The sequence below is a fragment of the Narcine bancroftii genome, chromosome 4 (assembly GCF_036971445.1).
Source record: "Narcine bancroftii isolate sNarBan1 chromosome 4, sNarBan1.hap1, whole genome shotgun sequence".
Classification (NCBI taxonomy): Eukaryota; Metazoa; Chordata; class Chondrichthyes; order Torpediniformes; family Narcinidae; genus Narcine; species Narcine bancroftii.
The window spans coordinates 210,951,321-210,970,153 of NC_091472.1; positions in this window are offsets into that span (position 1 = coordinate 210,951,321).

The window sequence follows — 18,833 nt, forward strand, 5'->3', positions numbered from 1 at the left end:
CCCTTGAGGTCCTGCTTTTTAAACATTTCCCAACTCCCTATATTCCCTCTTCAGGGCCTCATTCTTGCTCCTGTCTATGTCATTGGTCCTCATGGCTGCTTCCCCCTCCCCCTCCAGAATGCTGTGGACTCGATAACAATAAATAGGCAATAAATTATATCAGCATTCAGTTTCATTTATAGACGGCCCAAGATTACAGGATTACTGTTTATTATGAGATCTAATGTACCATTCATCAATCTCAGGAAGAAGCTATTTCCCAGCTGGGCAGCCCTGCTTTTGATGCTCCTGTACCTCCTACCTGATGGAAAGAAAGGGTTATCAATAATTCTTTGAGCCTTATGTCGGCAAAACTCTCAGTAAATGTATTCAATGGAGAAAAGGAAAACCCCTGCCCAAAAGCATCTCCCCGCATGTTCCAAAATTTACCTTTCTCCCTTTCACCTCCCCCTTCTCTCACACAACCATTTCCTCTGCTCCCCACCCTTCTCTTTGTCACCACCCCTCCCACTCCCTCCTCCTAGAAATTATAGGGAGAACGTACAAACTCCTCACAAACAGCACGGGATTCGAACCTGGGCCGCTGGCTCTATAATAGAATTGCGCTAACCACTAGGCTCGTGGCCTTCACCCATTCCCTTCTTGACCCAAGATGTTTCGACACAATTGTAGCATTTCAGGGTTATCCAAATGGATACATGGACATGGAGGAAGGGAGGGATAGGGATTCAATGAGGGCAGAAGAGATTTAGTTTGAGCATTAAGCCCACTGCAGATGTTGTGGGTGAAGGGCTAAGAACACCTGAAATAGGAGCAGCTTTTTCCTGTGCTGCGGTGTTCCAAAATATCAAAGTTCAAGGTTAATATCATCTGACTCTTAACAATGACAGGCCTGTTAAAGATCAAGGAGTTTCATTCACCTTCACCACGGTCTGTGGGAATATAAATATTGCCAACTCTGGGGGAAACATCTTTCCTAAAAATGCCCGCTGGAACTTGCCACAATCCCGAAAGGCCAGGCAAGAAGATCTGGCAATGGTGAGCTGTTCTGGCCAGCTAACGGCAGGAACAAAGCCAAGATGACTGAAGTCACTGGCATTGCCTTTTGCGAATGGACATTCTGTTGTGACCTGCGTGGGGTTTCTTCAGGTTCTCTGGTTTCCTCCCACAACATGCAGGGTTTGGTAAAGTAATTGGGGATATTTGTGTGGAATGGGTTTCACTACCATGTTGTATTGTTAAAATTAAATAAACATTTTAAAATTCCCACTGGGGAGGGAATTCCCACACTTAGACTCAGCAATGGTGATGGGCTTTCCCATAAAGCAGGTGACTTGGGGGGAACTTGCAGGCAATGATGTACTTCTCCTTCTCAGCAGTGTGGGCAGTATTTTTGGGAGGTGTTGCCTGGGCGACACAAGTTCATTTGTCATCCGTGACGTGCACACCAAGGGATTTTGTGATCTCCACTGTCTCCAGGACAGAGCCATTAATGACTCTTCCTGAAGTCCATGATCATCTCCTTTGTCTCATCCATGTCGAGATCCCAGGTAGTTTTTGCAACATTTGACGTGTCTCTCCATCTCTTCTCTGCAGGTCAACGTCATTTGAGCCTTAGATAGTGTGTAACTGGAAGTAATTTCATACTGCATTTTAGAACCATGGAAGTGAGGCAGAAACAGTTTCTTTGGCCCATCTACTCTGTGCTGAACTATTACTCAGCCTAGTCCCAGTGACCTGCGCCCAGTCCATAGCCCCCCATACCTCTCCCATCTATGTACCTGTCCATATTCTTCTGAGGCCACATTCACCATTTCAGCTGCCAGCTCGTGCCACACTCCCACCCCTCTCTGTGTAAAGAAGTTCCTCCACATGTTCGCCAGCCACCCCCCACTGCCACGCTGACATGTCTATCCCATGACTTCATGTACGGCCTTGTTGAGGACACACACAAATTGAAGGAACACTTTCCATCTCATGTTGTCGCTAGCCAGAAGGCAGCAATATCAACCTCCAATTTCCATTCGCCTTCTCCCTTGGCCTCTCTCTTCGTTGATCCAGCTTCCAACACCTTCCTTCTCCCATCAGTTACCCTTCTGCTTCTCTTTTCTACCCTCCCTCCACCCATGATCTCTATTAGCCTGATCTGCTTCTCCCCCTCCTCCCTTGCCCATTTCTCTCTCCTCCCTCCCACCTCCCCTCCTCCCTCCCCCAATCTTCCTCTCCTCCCTCCCACCGGTTTATTCACATTCCCGACGAAGGGTTCAGGCCCCAAGTGTTGATGATCTTTTCCTTCCTGTGGATAATGTGTGACCTGCTGAGTTTCTCCAGCATTTTTGCGTAATGCAGAATGTTTCACTGCTCTGCTTGTGAAAGGTCTGGATCCCCTCCCCAAACCCCAAGAATAATTAGTTTCCCCCTCCCTCCGCCACCACCTTTCTTTAATATCAAAAACCTTTAAATATCTAATTTCCATCAATTGGAAGGGTACAGGTGGAGAAATGCAAGCAGGCTTGTTCCACTGAGGGTGGGTGAGATAACGACGAGGGGACATGGGTTAAGGGTGAAATGCTTAAAGGGAACATCGGGGGGAGGGGGGAACACGTCTTCAGGCAGAAGGAAGTGGGAGTGTGGAATGAGCTGCCAGCCGCAGTGGTGAATGTGGGCTCCATTTCGACATTCAAGAACCATTTGGTACATGGATGGGAGGGGTGTGGAGGGCTATGGTCTGGCTGCAGGTGAGTGGAACTAGGCAGAATAACAGTCTGGCACTGACTAGATGGGCCAAAGGGCCTCCTTCTCTGCTGCTGTGGCCTTTGGTTCTAACCCTGTGACTGAACAAACAAATTGTGGGCTCTCCAGACTGAGGAGGTTTATTCAGCACGTGACAAGTACATTAAACTCCAGGGTAGCAGCAGAATGAAGCCACCCTGGGGCAGTCGTTAACACATGCCATGGGGCAAAAGTCACTTGTGGATCCGCTGGTGTGTACGCAGGTTGGAGGAGTGACTGAACCCCTTTCCACACTCGGGACAGACGTACGGCCTCTCCCCGGTGTGGATACGTTGGTGGGTCAGCAGGGAGGAGGAGCGGGTGAAGCACTTCCCGCACTCGGAGCAGGTGAATGGCTTCTCACCCGTGTGGACTTTCAGGTGCTTCCTCAGGTTGGTTGACTGGCCAAAGTCCAGGCCGCACTCGGGACAGGTGAAGGGCCTCTCGCCCGTGTGGACCCGCTGGTGCTTCCGGAGGTTTGTCGATTGGCTGAAGCCCTTGCCACACTCAGGGCAAGCAAAGGGCTTTTCCCCCGTGTGGACCCTCTGGTGGGTCAGCAGGGAGGAGGAGCGGCTGAAGCCCTTGCCACAATCCGAGCAGGTGAAGGGCCGCTCACCGGTGTGGACCCGCTCGTGGGTCAGCAGGGAGGAGGAGCGGGTGAAGCCCTTCCCACACACGGGGCAATTGACTGGCCTCTCCTTGCCGTGAGCTTGATGGTGCATCTGCAGCTCTGATGGCAGGGGGAAGCCCTCCCCGCAAGTGGTGCAGATGAACAGCCTCTCCCTGTCATGGCTGCGCCGGTGAATCCCCAGCTGGGCCAGGTAAGTGAATCCCTTCCCACAGTCCGCACACTTCCACAGCCTCTCCCCTGTGTGGCTCCGCTGGTGTTTCAGCAGCTCGGATGCCCGCCCAAATCCTTGTCCGCACTTGGAGCAGGTGAACCACTTCTCCCTGCTGTGCGCACCTCCACCTGCTTCCGTGTCCAAAGGCAGGCGGTGCTCAGATCCCAACAGGTCTGCACCTGATTGATGGTTGGAGATGCCCATTTGCAAATCTTCCGATGCCTTGGGTGTTGGACAAAGAAATAAAAGAATTTTAAGCAGGGAGAGGTAGAACCCTTAGAGAGAACTCCCACCCACACACCCCCACACCCCCACACACCCCCACACACCCCCACACCCACACACCCCCACCCACACCCTGATCTTGATCGGACACAGATTTCTCTGTCCTCCTGTCGGAAGGATGTGGAAGAACAGACAGGGAGCTTGGGGTCCAGGTCCGGGAACCTCTTGAAGTGGCTGCGCAAGTTGGTTGGGTGATTAAGGCACATGGTCATTAGTCAGGGGATTGAGTTCAAGAGCTGTGAAGGTGGCCATCTGGTTGGGCGTGATATGGAGTAGTTGTCTCCACCACAGCTCTGTCCTTTCAGAATATGTTTTTCCCATTTCCCTTCTCAAAATTTTCCAAGAGGTGTCAAATTTCATATTTTGTGTTTTTATCTAAGTTGAAATGGATACAAGGAGTGGCAAGGCTGGAAAGAAACAGGATTCATCCACTGGCAAACCTGGCTCCTGGGGACTTCTTTGAAGCACTTGAGCAGGTTAGTGTTGATCTCTAAAGAATTTAAAGTTCCAAATGCTAGGTTTTTGGCAATGGAAAATCAACTACTAAAGAAAAAGATGAGCGTTTGACTTCGTCAGAATCGAGTTTAAAGGATTTGAGCAATCGGGTTTTTGATCTGGAAGATAATAACGAGAAGTCAACGGTGAGAATTATAGATTTGGAAAGTCGAAATTGACAGCAATATCGTGGGTTTGGCTGAAATTGACAGCAGAATTGTGGGTTTGGCTGAAGTTGACAGCAGAATCATGGGTCTGGCTGAAGATACTGAAACTGGCACACTAACTAAATGTTTTTCTGACCTGCTGGTAATGGTGTTTGGGGAAGAGATGCTTCCAACACCACAAGAGCTTGTTAGAGTGCGTTGCTCACTATCACCCAAGCCTAAATTGGGTCAAAAATCACAGTTGGTGGTAATACACCTGCATTGTTATCGAACGAAGGAACTACTGTGCTGTAAAGCCCATTGTCAAGGTACCCCGCAATATCACGGCAAACAAATGAGAATCGTTGAAGATTACTGTCCCGAAGTTATGAAGCGGCGGGCCATTTACAGGGATGTTATGTTGGAGCTATTCCAGTGTGCGTGTAAGCCTTCATTGATGTTCCCAGTACGTCTTCACATTTCTCATTCCCAGTGGGAACAAGAAATGGTTTCGTACAGTGGATGAGGCTTGGGAGTACAGTCGCAAACTTCCCGCTCCATGTCTTCAAAGGACATTTCCTCCTCATTTTTTCTGTTGACTGGTTGTTTTGGATCGATGGTTCATTGGTTTATTTTTAAGGTTATCACGAGTCAATTTAGTTTGGAGTGATTTTAGGGAGAAATCGTTAAGACTTTTCTACCAAAATGAGATAATTTTAAAAGTCCTCAAACTTTTGCTTTTCAGTGGGGATATCTAATCAGTACATTTAGTATACTGCTGGTCTATTCAGCAGCATTGGGTGGCGGGGAGGGGGGAGGGAGTGGGACCGGAGGTGGGTTCATGGGTGTTTCTGTTTTGCATTGCAATGGTGCTTTATTGTCATAGTTTTTTTAGTTCCAAATTTTGAAGTTGTATTTTCTGGTCTAACAGGGCCATCTGCAGGCCAGAGGTGGGTGTGTATGTTGCACGAACATGGGTCTGCACCTGCCCACTGGAATTTATGAAATTAATATTACTGTTAGTATTTATTTTTTATAACTGAGTGATCACGGCTAATTCTATTAATTTCCTTCTTCTTCTCTTTGGCTTGGCTTCGCGGACGAAGATTTATGGAGGGGGTAAAAAGTCCACGTCAGCTGCAGGCTCGTTTGTGGCTGACAAGTCCGATGCGGGACAGGCAGACACGATTGCAGCGGTTGCAGGGGATAATTGGTTGGTTGGGGTTGGGTGTTGGGTTTTTCCTCCTTTGCCTTTTGTCAGTGAGGTGGGCTCTGCGGTCTTCTTCAAAGGAGGTTGCTGCCCGCCAAACTGTGAGGCGCCAAGATGCACGGTTTGAGGCGTTATCAGCCCACTGGCGGTGGTCAATGTGGCAGGCACCAAGAGATTTCTTTAGGCAGTCCTTGTACCTTTTCTTTGGTGCACCTCTGTCACGGTGGCCAGTGGAGAGCTCGCCATATAACACGATCTTGGGAAGGCGATGGTCCTCCATTCATGAATCATTCGGTAAAATGAAGGTAAGTGGCTTCATATTTTAAAAAACAAAGCTGCGGTTATATTTTTGCAGGAGAACCTTTTCGTGGCAGTGACATTTCGCATTTGATGTTGTGGGGGAAAGGGCTAAATCTAGAGGGGTAGCGATCCTCATCAATCAAAGTATTCCCTTTAGTATGCATAATGCTGTTTCAGATTGTAACAGTCATTTTGTTATTGTTTCAGGGAAATTACATGATAAAATGGTACTTTTTGCAAATGTTTATTCTCCTAAAGTTGATGATCTGGGGCTTTTTGAAATTTGTTTTACTTCATGGTCACGTTTAAATTTATATTCGCTTATTCTAGGCAGGGATTTCATCTGTTGGTTGGACCCTATCTTAGATCGTTCATTTTTTATCTGTGCCACATTGAACAAATCTGCCTTATTAATACATTATTTCTATCAGATTATGACAGTTCAGATTTTGGGCTTTAAAAAAAATCCTAAGAGAGTATTCCTTCTTTTCTCATGTTCATCACACTTACATATTGATTACTTTTTTTTTATTAATAATCAATTAATTCTATCAACTCATTCTTGTGAACACCACAGTAATATAATTAATATCTGATCATACCTCTCTTATATTATCATTGACTCTTCCTAATTTTCCTCCAGATAAATGACAGTGGCACTTTAATTCAGTCTTATTATCAGATAAATTTACGATGGTAAATTTATGGAAGAACAGAGAGTTTTCTTTTTTGATAATAATGTCACTCAGAGACTTCTACGTTAGTTATATGGAATACTTTTAAGGCCTTTCTTAGTGGGCAATTAATTTTGTGTACTGTTAATTAAAAAAAAGGAAGGCTAATATAGAAAGATCTGAGTTAAACAAATTAAACAGTTAGATCAACAATACGCTCAAACTAAAAATTCAGAAGTATACAAAAACGGATTGAACAAAACAAAATTTGATCTTCTCTCAACATATCCAGTCAAATGCCAAATTTTGAAGTCTAAAAGGCAATTTTACATTCATGGTGATAAATCTGGTAAATTTTTGGCTAGCTAATTAAGAGGATTTTGTGCTAAGCGGTATATTACAAAGGTTTGTAAAGATGATGGTATTTTTGACTTCAGATCATCCTTAGATGAATAATACTTTTAAAAGATTTTATTCCATACAAAACAAGTTTCACTAATCAAAATTAAAAATGCTTGGGAACAGGATATAATTTTGACTATATTGGATGTAGATTGAGACATTTCTTAAGTTGGTTGATAGCTCTTCATTATGTGCCTGTCAATGTTCATTACAAATTTATGATGATACACCTTAGACATAGACGTATGTCTACAGTTAAATTGTCTCGCTTTTACTCTGATACGAGTCCCTGTTGTGACAGGTGTACGAGCAGAGGAGTTCCTTGTTGCCAATCCATGGAGTGATAAGCTTTTTTAGCTGTTTCTCATTTTTTCTAGTTTCCCAGCTCCCGTGTTTTGATTTTTCTTCTACTGATTTTGGTTTCCTTTTTTTCTCCTTTTCTTCATAATACCTTCTTATCACGTACATTCATTATGACTGCACATGGAAGCTATCATCCTACTGAAGAGTTGACCCTTACTATACTGGGATATATTAAAGACTTTTGCTCTGGTTGCCAAGAATTTTGAAGAGCTACAGTCTACTGTTGAGTCTTATGAAACCAAAATTAAGGAACTAGAAGTCAGTTGAATTTCAAGAACCACAGCTTGAAGATTTACAACAAACTAATATGTTGCTAAACAGATCTAACAACATTTTACTGAGGAAAGTAACAGATCTGGAGATGAGCAGCAGAAGAAATAATTTACGAATCATCGGTTTAAAAGAAGGAACTGAATTTGGCCATTTTCCCAAATTCTTTGCTGAGTTTCTCATCGAGGTGTTTGATCACAATTTGCTGCCTACAATTCCTGAGATTAACAGAGCGCATAGATCACTAGTGTCTAAATCTGCCTTTGGTGGAAAGCTTTGCTTTATCTACATCGATTCCAGATTAAAGAGAAAACTTTGAAGTGAATCCCAGTGAACAGGCAATGCTACGGTATCATGGACAGAATATTCGGATCATGGATGACTACATTGCTGAAGTTATGAAGGAATAGTCTCAATATAAAGAAATTATTTCTCAAATGTATGAAGCCGATTCAAGCCTTCGCTGCACTTTCCAGCCCAACTGTGCGTCACTTTGTCAAATAATCTACAAAATGGTTCAACTCTCCAAAGGCTACTTACACATTTTTGGAAGAAACTTCAACAACTTTCTTTGGCTTGGCTTCGCGGACGAAGATTTATGGAGGGGTAATGTCCATGTCAGCTGCAGGCTCGTTTGTGGCTGACAAGTCCGATGCGGGACAGGCAGACATGGTTGCAGCGGTTGCAAGGGAAAATTGGTTGGTTGGGGTTGGGTGTTGGGTTTTTCCTCCTTTGTCTTTTGTCAGTGAGGTGGGCTCTGTGGTCTTTTTCAAAGGACGTTGCTGCCTGCCGAACTGTGAGGCGCCAAGATGGACAGTTTGAGGTGATATCAGCCCACTGGCGGTGGTCAATGTGGCAGGCATCAAGAGATTTCTTTAGGCAGTCCTTGTACCTCTTCTTTGGTGCACCTCTGTCACGGTGGCCAGTGGAGAGCTCGCCATATAACACGATCTTGGGAAGGCGATGGTCCTCCATTCTGGAGACGTGACCTATCCAGTGCAGTTGGATCTTCAGCAGCGTGGATTTGATGCTGTCGGCCTCTGCCATCTCGAGTACTTCGATGTTGGAGATGAAGTCGCTCCAATGAATGTTGAGGATGGAGCGGAGACAACGCTGGTGGAAGCGTTCTAGGAGCTGTAAGTGATGCCGGTAGAGGACCCATGATTCGGAGCCGAACAGGAGTGTGGGTATGAAAACGGTTCTGTATACGCTAATCTTTGTGAGGTTTTTCAGTTGGTTGTTTTTCCAGACTCTTTTGTGCAGTCTTCCAAAGGCGCTATTTGCCTTGGTGAGTCTGTTGTCTATCTCATTGTCGATCCTTGCATCCAATTAAATGGTGCAGCCGCGATAGGTAAACTGGTTGACCATTTTGAGGTTTGTGTGCCCGATGGAGATGTGGGGGGGGGGGGGGCTGGTAGTCATGATGGGGATCTGGCTGATGGAGGACCTCAGTTTTCTTCAGGCTGACTTCCAGGCCAAACATTTTGGCAGTTTCCGCAAAACAGGACATCAAGCGCTGAAGAGCTGGCTCTGAATGGGCAACTAAAGCGGCATCGTCTGCAAAGAGTAGTTCACGGACAAGTTGCTCTTGTGTCTTGGTGTGAGCTTGCAGGCGCCTCAGATTGAAGAGACTGCCATCCGTGCGGTACCGGATGTAAACAGCGTCTTCATTGTTGAGGTCTTTCATGGCTTGTTTCAGCATCATGCTGAAGAAGATTGATAAGAGGGTTGGTGTGAGAACGCAGCCTTGCTTCACGCCATTGTTAATGGAGAAGGGTTCAGAGAGCTCATTGCTGTATCTGACCCGACCTTGTTGGTTTTCGTGCAGTTGGATAACCATGTAGAGGAACTTTGGGGGGCATCCGAGGCGCTCTAGTATTTGCCAAAGCCCTTTCCTACTCACGGTGTCGAAGGCTTTGGTGAGGTCAACAGCAAAGGTGATGCAGAGTCCTTTGTTTCGTTCTCTGCACTTTTCTTGGAGCTGTCTGAGAGCAAAGACCATGTCAGTAGTTCCTCTGTTTGTGCGAAAGCCGCACTGTGATTCTGGGAAAACATTTTCGGCGACACTAGGTATTATTCTATTTAGGAGAATCCTAGCGAAGATTTTGCCTGCAATGGAGAGCAGCGTGATTCCCCTGTAGTTTGAGCAGTCTGATTTCTCGCCTTTGTTTTTGTACAGGGTAATGATGATGGCATCACGAAGGTCCTGAGGCAGCTTTCCTTGGTCCAGCAGAGCTTGAAAAACTCATGCAGTTTGGCATGCAGAGTTTTGCCGCCAGCCTTTCCAGACCTCTGGGGGGGGATTCCATCCATACCTGCTGCTTTGCCACTTTTCAGTTGTTCAATTGCATTATATGTCTCTTCCCGGGTGGCTTGGGCTGCTTTCTTTCTTGTTTTGAATGAATGTGGTGGATAATCTTTATTTGGGCATTTTATGCACCGCAATATGATCCAGATGAATGTTCCTTAACATTTGCTTGGTTATTTGGTGTTAAAAACTTTTGGTTGGAAGTGGGTTCTTCTTAGCTTAGCTTTTTCTTTCTTTGTGTGTATTTTTTTTTAAAAGGGAGAAGAGTTTATTCTCTTCATTTTTCCTAATTTTTTTTTTCCTTAATAGGATTACGAACGTTATTCGAAAGAAATAAACTATTAATTAATAGAGAGAAGCCTAATAACTTGAAAACGCCTGAGATTGTCTGATCTCGGAAGCTAAGCAGGCTCAGGCCTGGTCAGTACTTGGAGGGGAGACCGCCCAGGAACAACCAGTACTGTAGGTTTCTGTGAGGGGTGCTGGACAAAGTGGCAACTCCGTCAGCCTTATGGTAGACAAAGAATTTCATGTACGTCACATTTTAAATGTAATATTAAGTGACAATAATGGAGCCTTTACCCTTTAGTTGGGTTCTTGAATTTTTCTTTTGCAATACAATTATTAATCCATTCATGTTTTTCATTTTGATTTTGCTCCTTTCTTTCGTGTCATAATATGTCTAACGTTTGTGGGAATCTGGCCTATTTATTTTTCTGGTGGAGTTGCCAACAGTGAGATCTGAGGGGGATGTTTTGTTTATGAGCCTACTGTTAAGGATGATTTTGGTTTATTGGGATAGGGGAGCGATTAGTAAGGTTAGTCTGGGGTTTGCATGTGAAGCTGTATGTGACTGTGTGAAGTTGGCTGTGTGTGTCTGGATATGCCACGATGCTTAATATTCTTTAAACTAATATTTCATTGATCTTATTTTTTTAATTATTATATCATTTTGAATTTCTCAGATGGCTAAAGGTATTAAGATAATTTATTGGAATGCTTCGGGGTTGAACCATCTGATAAAACGTTGTATAAAGTCTTTTCACATATTAGAAGTTTCAACCTACGATTATCTTTTTACGAGAAACTCACCTGCATTTATTTGATATCTCTCATTTTTTAAATTTTTTAATTTCACTCATCATTTTTGGCCAAGCCTAAAGTTGTTTCAATTTTTATTGACAATCTGTTCCGTTTATCAAGCATAATGTTATCACTGACACTAATGAACATTTTTTTGATATTGTCTGGTAAATTTTATCACAAACTGTTTGTTCTTTTTCATGTTTATGGCCCCAATAGCGAACATCCAAATTTTTTCAAATGTCTTTTCTCTCTTTTACTTGATTTAAATTTATATTCATTGATTGTAGGAGGTGATTTAAATTGTTGGTTAGACCCTGTGGTTGACTGTTCAACTCCAAAAATCTATTACTTTAAATAAGCCTGCTAAACTTATTATGCTGCAGTCTGGTATTATAGATGTTTGGAGATTTCTCCATCCTAGTAATAGGGAATTCTCTTTTTTCTATAATGTACATCATACTCATGAATTGATTATTTCCTCACAGATCAACAATCAATTCCACTTGTTGACTGTTGTAAATATGAGTGTATAGTGGTGGCTCACCACAAGGCAGGAGAACTGTCCCGCTTGTAAGCCACGTGGCGGGGCAGCCGGCCAAAATGGCGCCATCGGGGGTTTCCCTTCCTTCCAGCTCAGGGCTCAGAAACCCGCGCTTGGGGACCACGTGATGCCCGGATGACGTCAGTGCCCTCCAGCGCGGTTCTCAGCCAGGTCCGGGCTGGGAGTATAAGTGCAGCCCAGCAGCCTGCAATAATCTAGTCTGCTCACTGAGCTCAACCAGTCTGGTTGCGTGTGTTATTGCAGGAGCAGTATAGCCGCCGCTACAATTGGTGACCCCGACTGGTTCAAACGTCTTTGAACCCATCATGAGTGAGCCTGGGATCAGCGCTATAGCTGTGAAACTGCTTGAATTCTGGGTTCAGGAGCCGTAGACCTGGTTCGTCCACGTGGAGGGCCAGTTTCACCTCTGCCAGATTTCGTCCGACACTGTGGTAAGTTTATGATAAAATTTACCAGACAATATCAAAAAAATGTTCATTAGTGTCAGTGATAACATTATGCTTGATAAATGGAACAGATTGTCAATAAAAATTGAAACACCTTTAGACTTGGCCAAAAATGATGAGTGAAAGTGTTGCCCCTTCCAAAAATTTTAAAAATGAGAGGTATCAAATAAATGCAGGTGAGTTTCTTGTAAAAAGATAATCGTAGGTTGAAACTTCTAATATGTGAAAAGACTTTATACGACATTTAATCAGATGGTTCAACCCCGAAACATTCTAATAAATTATCTTAATACCTTTAGCCATCTGAGAAATTCAAAATGATATAATAATTAAAAAAATAAGATCAATGAAATATTAGTTTAATGAATATTAAGCATCGTGGCATATCCAGACACACACAGCCAACTTCACACAGTCAAACACAGCTTCACATGCAAACCCCAGATTAACCTTACATCGCTCTACCATGTGGTCACTGCCCTGGACCAGGCCACTGCCAGACACATGCTGCACCTTGTTCAGCACCCATCCACCAAGGACAAGTAGGAGATCATCAAGCGAGTGCTTACTGGGTCCCTCGGACTATCCAGACACCAGCGTGCTGCTCGGGTGCTGCACCTTGACACCCTGGGGGATAGGCCCCCAATGGAACTGATGGACAAGAGGCTCGCACTCATGGGTGAGCACACCAACTGCCCACATTTCAAGCGCATCTTCCTTGAACATGTGTCTGGGGACATACGCCCACTGCTGGTTCAGGAGAGCTTCACTGGCCCGAGGAAGGTCGCCCAGAAGGCCCAAGAACTATGGCTCACACGATTCTTGGAAGGCTCAGTAGTCCAGCAGGTCACAGGTACGACCATGCCAAGCCAGCCCCTAGCACTGCGGTAGAGCACCTGGCCCCTGCAGGGGCCCTCAAGTGAATAACCAAAGCCATAGCATCTGCTTCAGGCCTCTGCTTCTATCACCAGCGCTGGGGAGAGCCAAGGCTCAGAAGTGTCGTCGGCCCTGCTCGTTCCAGGGAAACGACCAGGCTGGCCGCTGTTAATGGCTGCGGTGGCTGGCCAAAGACACAGCCTTCTCTACCTGCGGGACTCAGTCAGCGGCTGGCGGTTCCTCATTGACACTGGAGCCCAGATCAGCTTCATACCGTTCACGGTCATCGAATCCAGGAACCAAACTCGTGGACGTTCCCTCCATGCGGCCAATGCAACGGCAATCTGGACATATGGAGACAAGACAGTCCACTTCCAGATCGGCCAACAGAATTTTGAGTGGAGGTTCACCGTCTCGTCCCTCCCGACGGCCATCCTGGGTGCAGACTTCCTCCTCGCTCATGGGCTTCTGGTGGACATTCAAGGTAGGTGCCTGGTGGACGTCCGTACCTTCCAGGCCGTTCGCCTTGACGCCTCCTGCTCGGAGCACCCGCAGATAGCCACGATCAGTATGCCCAGAGATGAGTTCCAGCAGATCCTGGATGAGTTCCCGACACTCCTCATGCCACAGTTCTCCACTGCCTTGCTGCGCCACGGGGTGTTCCACCATTTCCACACCCAGGGTCAACCAGTTCACGCCAAGGCACGCCGGCTCCCGCCTGACAAGTTCCAGGTAGCGAAGGAGGAGTTTCGCACCTATTGAAGCTGGGCATCATTCAGCAGTCCGACGGCCTGTGGGTCTCACTGCTTCACCTGGTCCTGAAAGCCTCCGGAAGCTGGCGTCCCTGAGGAGACTATCGATGGTTCAACGAGGCAACTGTTCCTGACTGTTACTCCATCCCTCACATCCAGGACTTTACGGCCAACCTGCACAGCGCGAGGGTCTTCTCCAAGGTTGACCAAGTGCGCAGATATCACCAGATCACCCTGAGGACATACCCAAAACGGCCATCATCACCCCCTTTGGCTTTTTCAAATTCCTGCGCATGCTGTTCGGGTTCAAGAACGCCACTCAGACCTTCCAGCGCCTCATGGACTCAGTGGGCAGGGACTTGGATTTCATCTTTATTTATTTGGATGACATCCTTGTCGCCAGCAAGGACCGGGTGCAATACAAGGCCCACCTACGTGCCCTTTTCTCCCGGATGGCCGACGTTGGCTTTACCCTCAACCCGGCCAAGTGCCAGTTCGGGAAAGAGTCCATGCAGTTCCTGGGCCATAACATCACGGCCGAAGCAGCCACGCCCACCGCTGAAGGTTGCCGCCATCAGGGAGTTCCCACATCTGAACAGCCTCAAGAGGCTGCAGGAGTTCATGGGTATGGTCAACTTTTACAACTGCTTCATTCCGTGAGTTGCACGTATCATGCAGCCGCTGTTCGCCCGCATCACAGCCAAGAACAAGATGCTCGTTTGGAATCCAGAAGCCTGCACTGCATTCGAGGCCACTGAGGGTGCCCTCACGAAGGCCGCTATGCTCGCCCACCCGCACACTGACCTACATATGGCACTCTCTGTCAATGCCTCTGCCACAGCCGTTGGTGCCATCCTGGGCATTGGAAGCCGCTGGCACTCTTCAGCCATCTGCTCTGCCCACCAGAACACAAGTATAGTGCTTTGAACCGCAAGTTACTGGGCATGTACTTGGCAGTGCGGCATTTCCGCTACTTTTTGAAGGGGAGGACTTTTACCATCTTCACCGACCACAAACCCCTCACCCAGGTGCTCGTGATGGCAAAGGGACCCGGTCGTAGGGCAGCCAGCCAAAATGGCACCATCTGGGGTTTCCCTTCCTTCCAGCTCGGGGCTCATAAACCCACGCTTTGGGACCACGTGACGCCCGGATGATGTCGGCGCCCTCCAGTGCGGTTCTCAGCCAGGTACGGGCTGGGAGTATAAGTGCAGCCCCAGCAGCCTGGAATAAATCAGTCTGCTGACTGAGCTCAACCTGTCTGGTTGCATGTTTTATTGCAGGAGCAGTGTAGCCGCCGTTACAGTATAATAATTTCAGATCATTCTCTGGCGGTTTTATCTGATAATATCCCAGACTTACCCAGAGCCATGAAGCAGTGGCGTTTGAATCCTATTTTTTTGCCTGATCCTGAATTTTTGAAATTCATAAAACATCAAATTGCTTTTTTTTTAAAGAAAATTTCTCATTTGAGGTCACTGTCTTAGAAATCTGGGATCATTTTAAAAACTAAATTTGAGGTCAAATAATCTCTTTTATGGCTAATGTAAAAAAGATTGCTAATTCAGAGAGAGTTGATCCATCTAACCAGCTGAAATGTATTATCAACAATATGGCTGACTAAACATGATTTACTTCTCACTTTTAAAAAGTAAATCTAAGTTCTATATACATGAAGATTTGACGTTGATGAAGAATTTGAATTTAGTTGATATTTGGCGAAGATTAAATCTGACAATTTAACAATTTAATTGTTATACCCAAGAAAGATAGAGATTTATTAATTTTATTCTTACAGATATGATTCTTATTCAAGAATAGATATGTTTTTAATATCAGCTAGACAAATTCAGGAATATTTGGATATAATACTGATTTAGTTGAATGAATTAAAATCTTATTTAAGAAGTCAAGTAATGAGTTAGTCAACTGAGATTAAGAAGGATTATCTTGAAAATAAATAGAGAATCTCGAACAAGGTTTACTGAAGAATATATCTGAAGGAAAAAAAATTTAATAAAGAAGAAATTATATTATAATTTGATACAAACAAAAAACAAATTAATTGAGAAAACTAGACAGAAGTATTATAAGTTGGGGAAAAGAACACATTAAAGTTTTGGCATGGCAATTGAAAATGGAACAATGCTATTAAAAGGAATTCAAAAATTACACATAAACCACAAGATATAAACTATTCTTTTAAAGGTTTTAATTGTAATTTATATACATCTCAGTATGATAATGATGAAGTTAAAATTAACAATTTTTATCTGAAATTCATCTTTCTTCTTTAAATTGCCAAGATCAGAAACATTTAGATTCCCCATTTACAGCTAAATAAATTATTAATGCTCTTAATTCTTTACAAAGTGGTAAATCTCCAGGGGAGGATGGTTTTCCACTGGAATTTTATAAGAAATTTAAAGATTTGATAATACCTCCTTTTATGGAGGTATTGAAACAAGCAATGGAAACCCATTCTTTACTGCAATTTAATTGTTATACCCAAGAAAGATAGAGATTTATTAAAAACTGAACCTTATAGGCCAATATCGCTATTTAATGTTGATTATAAAAATTATAGCTAAAATTCAAGTGAATAGATTGACTAAATATTTAATGGATGTAGTAATTCATACAGATCAATCTGGTTTTGTTAAAAAAGTGACATTCTGCAGATAATATTGCTAAATTACTTAGTTTAATATGTCTCAGAAGAAATCAGATTTGGCATTGGTTTTAGCTTCAGAGCTGAAAAGGTTTTTGATAGATTAGAATGGAGTTATTTATTTAAGATGTTGGAAAAATTTGGATATAGATCAGTATTTGTTAATTGGATTAAAATTTTATATTAAAAACCCTTCTGCTAAAGTTGTGACTAATGTACAAATCTCTTCAGCTTTTCTGTTGACTAGATCGACGTGATTTCCAGCTTTATTTGTTTTAGCACACACATGTCAAACTCTGGCCCGCGGGCCAAATTTGGCCCACGATATAATTATATTTGGCCCGCATGATCATTTCAAAAATGTATTAGAGGTGGCCCGCTGGCATGGCATTGGCGTCAGCCTGCTAATCGCCCCCACCTCCTCTGTTTACGTTGCAGGGTCTCACCGTGGACTCTGGTTTTGGGGCCTGACCGGTGTCAGGGGAAGCCAAGGCCACTTCCCAGCGCCCGGAACCGGAGGCCTCGGGCCTGACCTCGCCAGGACCGTTGCCCACTCCCCCTCCCTGCCGCAGGCTGATCCGCAACTCACGGTGATGGGGCCGCTGATCCGCCAAGATGCCGCCCTGCAGCGAGAGCCGATGCCCCCGCACTGTCATTGTCCAACCCGATCGCCCGCAAACCCCGCCCTCCCGCACACAGGCCTGAACTTTATTATGAACTTTAATCTCAGGATAAAACGATCTTCCAATAGTTTCATGTCACAGTGATAAATATATTCCTGGTTAAAAATGTTCCTGCACCTGGATACAAGCTCATTAGGCATAAAACTTGAAAAGTGTGTAAATCAAAGGATATCTGTACCAATGGAAAACGGGCACGGCAAATAACCCTGCTAGAGTTCATGCCCACAATCAGTCACCCATTTGATTGTTTCAGGAATCATGTTATTCTCCCACATTCTCAATAGCCCTCAGATTTTACTATTCGACAGCACACTAGCAACATTTGACAAATCCTCTATAGAGAAATATTATTTATTGAATATTTTATTTCTCATTTGTTAATGCTTCTGGAAAGAGTTTATCCAAAACTATTATTAAACATTTATTTTAATAAGAAAAAGTTTAACATTACATATGTTGAAAGAAGAGAAAACATGCAGATGTTGTTGAAAATTTTCAATAAATATTTCGTTCGGCCCTCGACTTAGTCCAAGTTTTTAATTTTGGCCCTCCGTGAATTTGAGTTTGACACCCCTGTTTTAGCATTTTAACCTTTTAATAACAATTAATAAGACAAGATACTAATATTAAAGGAATTAAAGTTAGTAGTGAGAATTTTAAGATTAATTTGCTGATGATGTTAAGAGTGAAATTATTCCATTGGTTGATGGGGATGATTAATAATGTAAACAATTTGTTCAATTTAGATGGTCAGAAAGTGTAATTAAATATTTATGGATTAATATTGATAAAAATTTGGATTATTTATACATGTTGAATTATTTACCATTATTCCACAAAATTAAAGATGATTTAAATAGATGAAATGATTTACCTACAACTCTAATGGGTAGACTGAATTGTACTAAAATGAATAATTTTACAAGGATTCAATATCTCTTTCAATTATTCCTTGTAGTATACCTCGGAATTTTAAAAAAGATTTAAATTCAACTATTAGGAATTTTTTTCAAAGATTAAAAATTGTTAAAAAACAAATAACGTTTCCATACTATAGATAAAGCCGCCCCCAATATCCCTTTCCCTCCCCACTTATACCCACCCTCCTTCCCCTACTACCCACTAAAGAAAAGAAGAAAGGAGATCATCATTAAAAAAAATATTCACCTATTTAGCTGTGGAAACCGAGACACCCACAGGAATGGATAGAGAAATTAGATTTTCAAACTGAGAATTTTTAGGTATGGGATAAAAAAAAAGGTATTTATCCCTCAAATTATACGTTATCTTTTCAAGAGGAATACAGGATTTCATTTCAGTTATGCCATCTTTGCATTTCTAAAACTAAATCAGATTTCCTTGATGGCCAAACATTTTTTAGAAACATGCGCCAAAATTCAATTTGATACATAGTCAATCTTCATCCAAAGGCAATTGACATAATATTCCCTAATAAAAACCAACATTGGGTCAAACGGAAGACTCACTTTTAATACTTTTTCCAAAAATAATCTAACGTATCCAAAAAGTCTTAACTTCAGGGCAGGTCCAAATCAAATGAAAAAAAGTACCCGTCTCTTCACCACATCTAAAACATAAATCTGAGGAAATTCAATTAAATTTCTTTAATTTTTGAGGGGTTAAATATAATTGATTTAGAAAATTATATTGCATTAATCTATATTTTGTATTT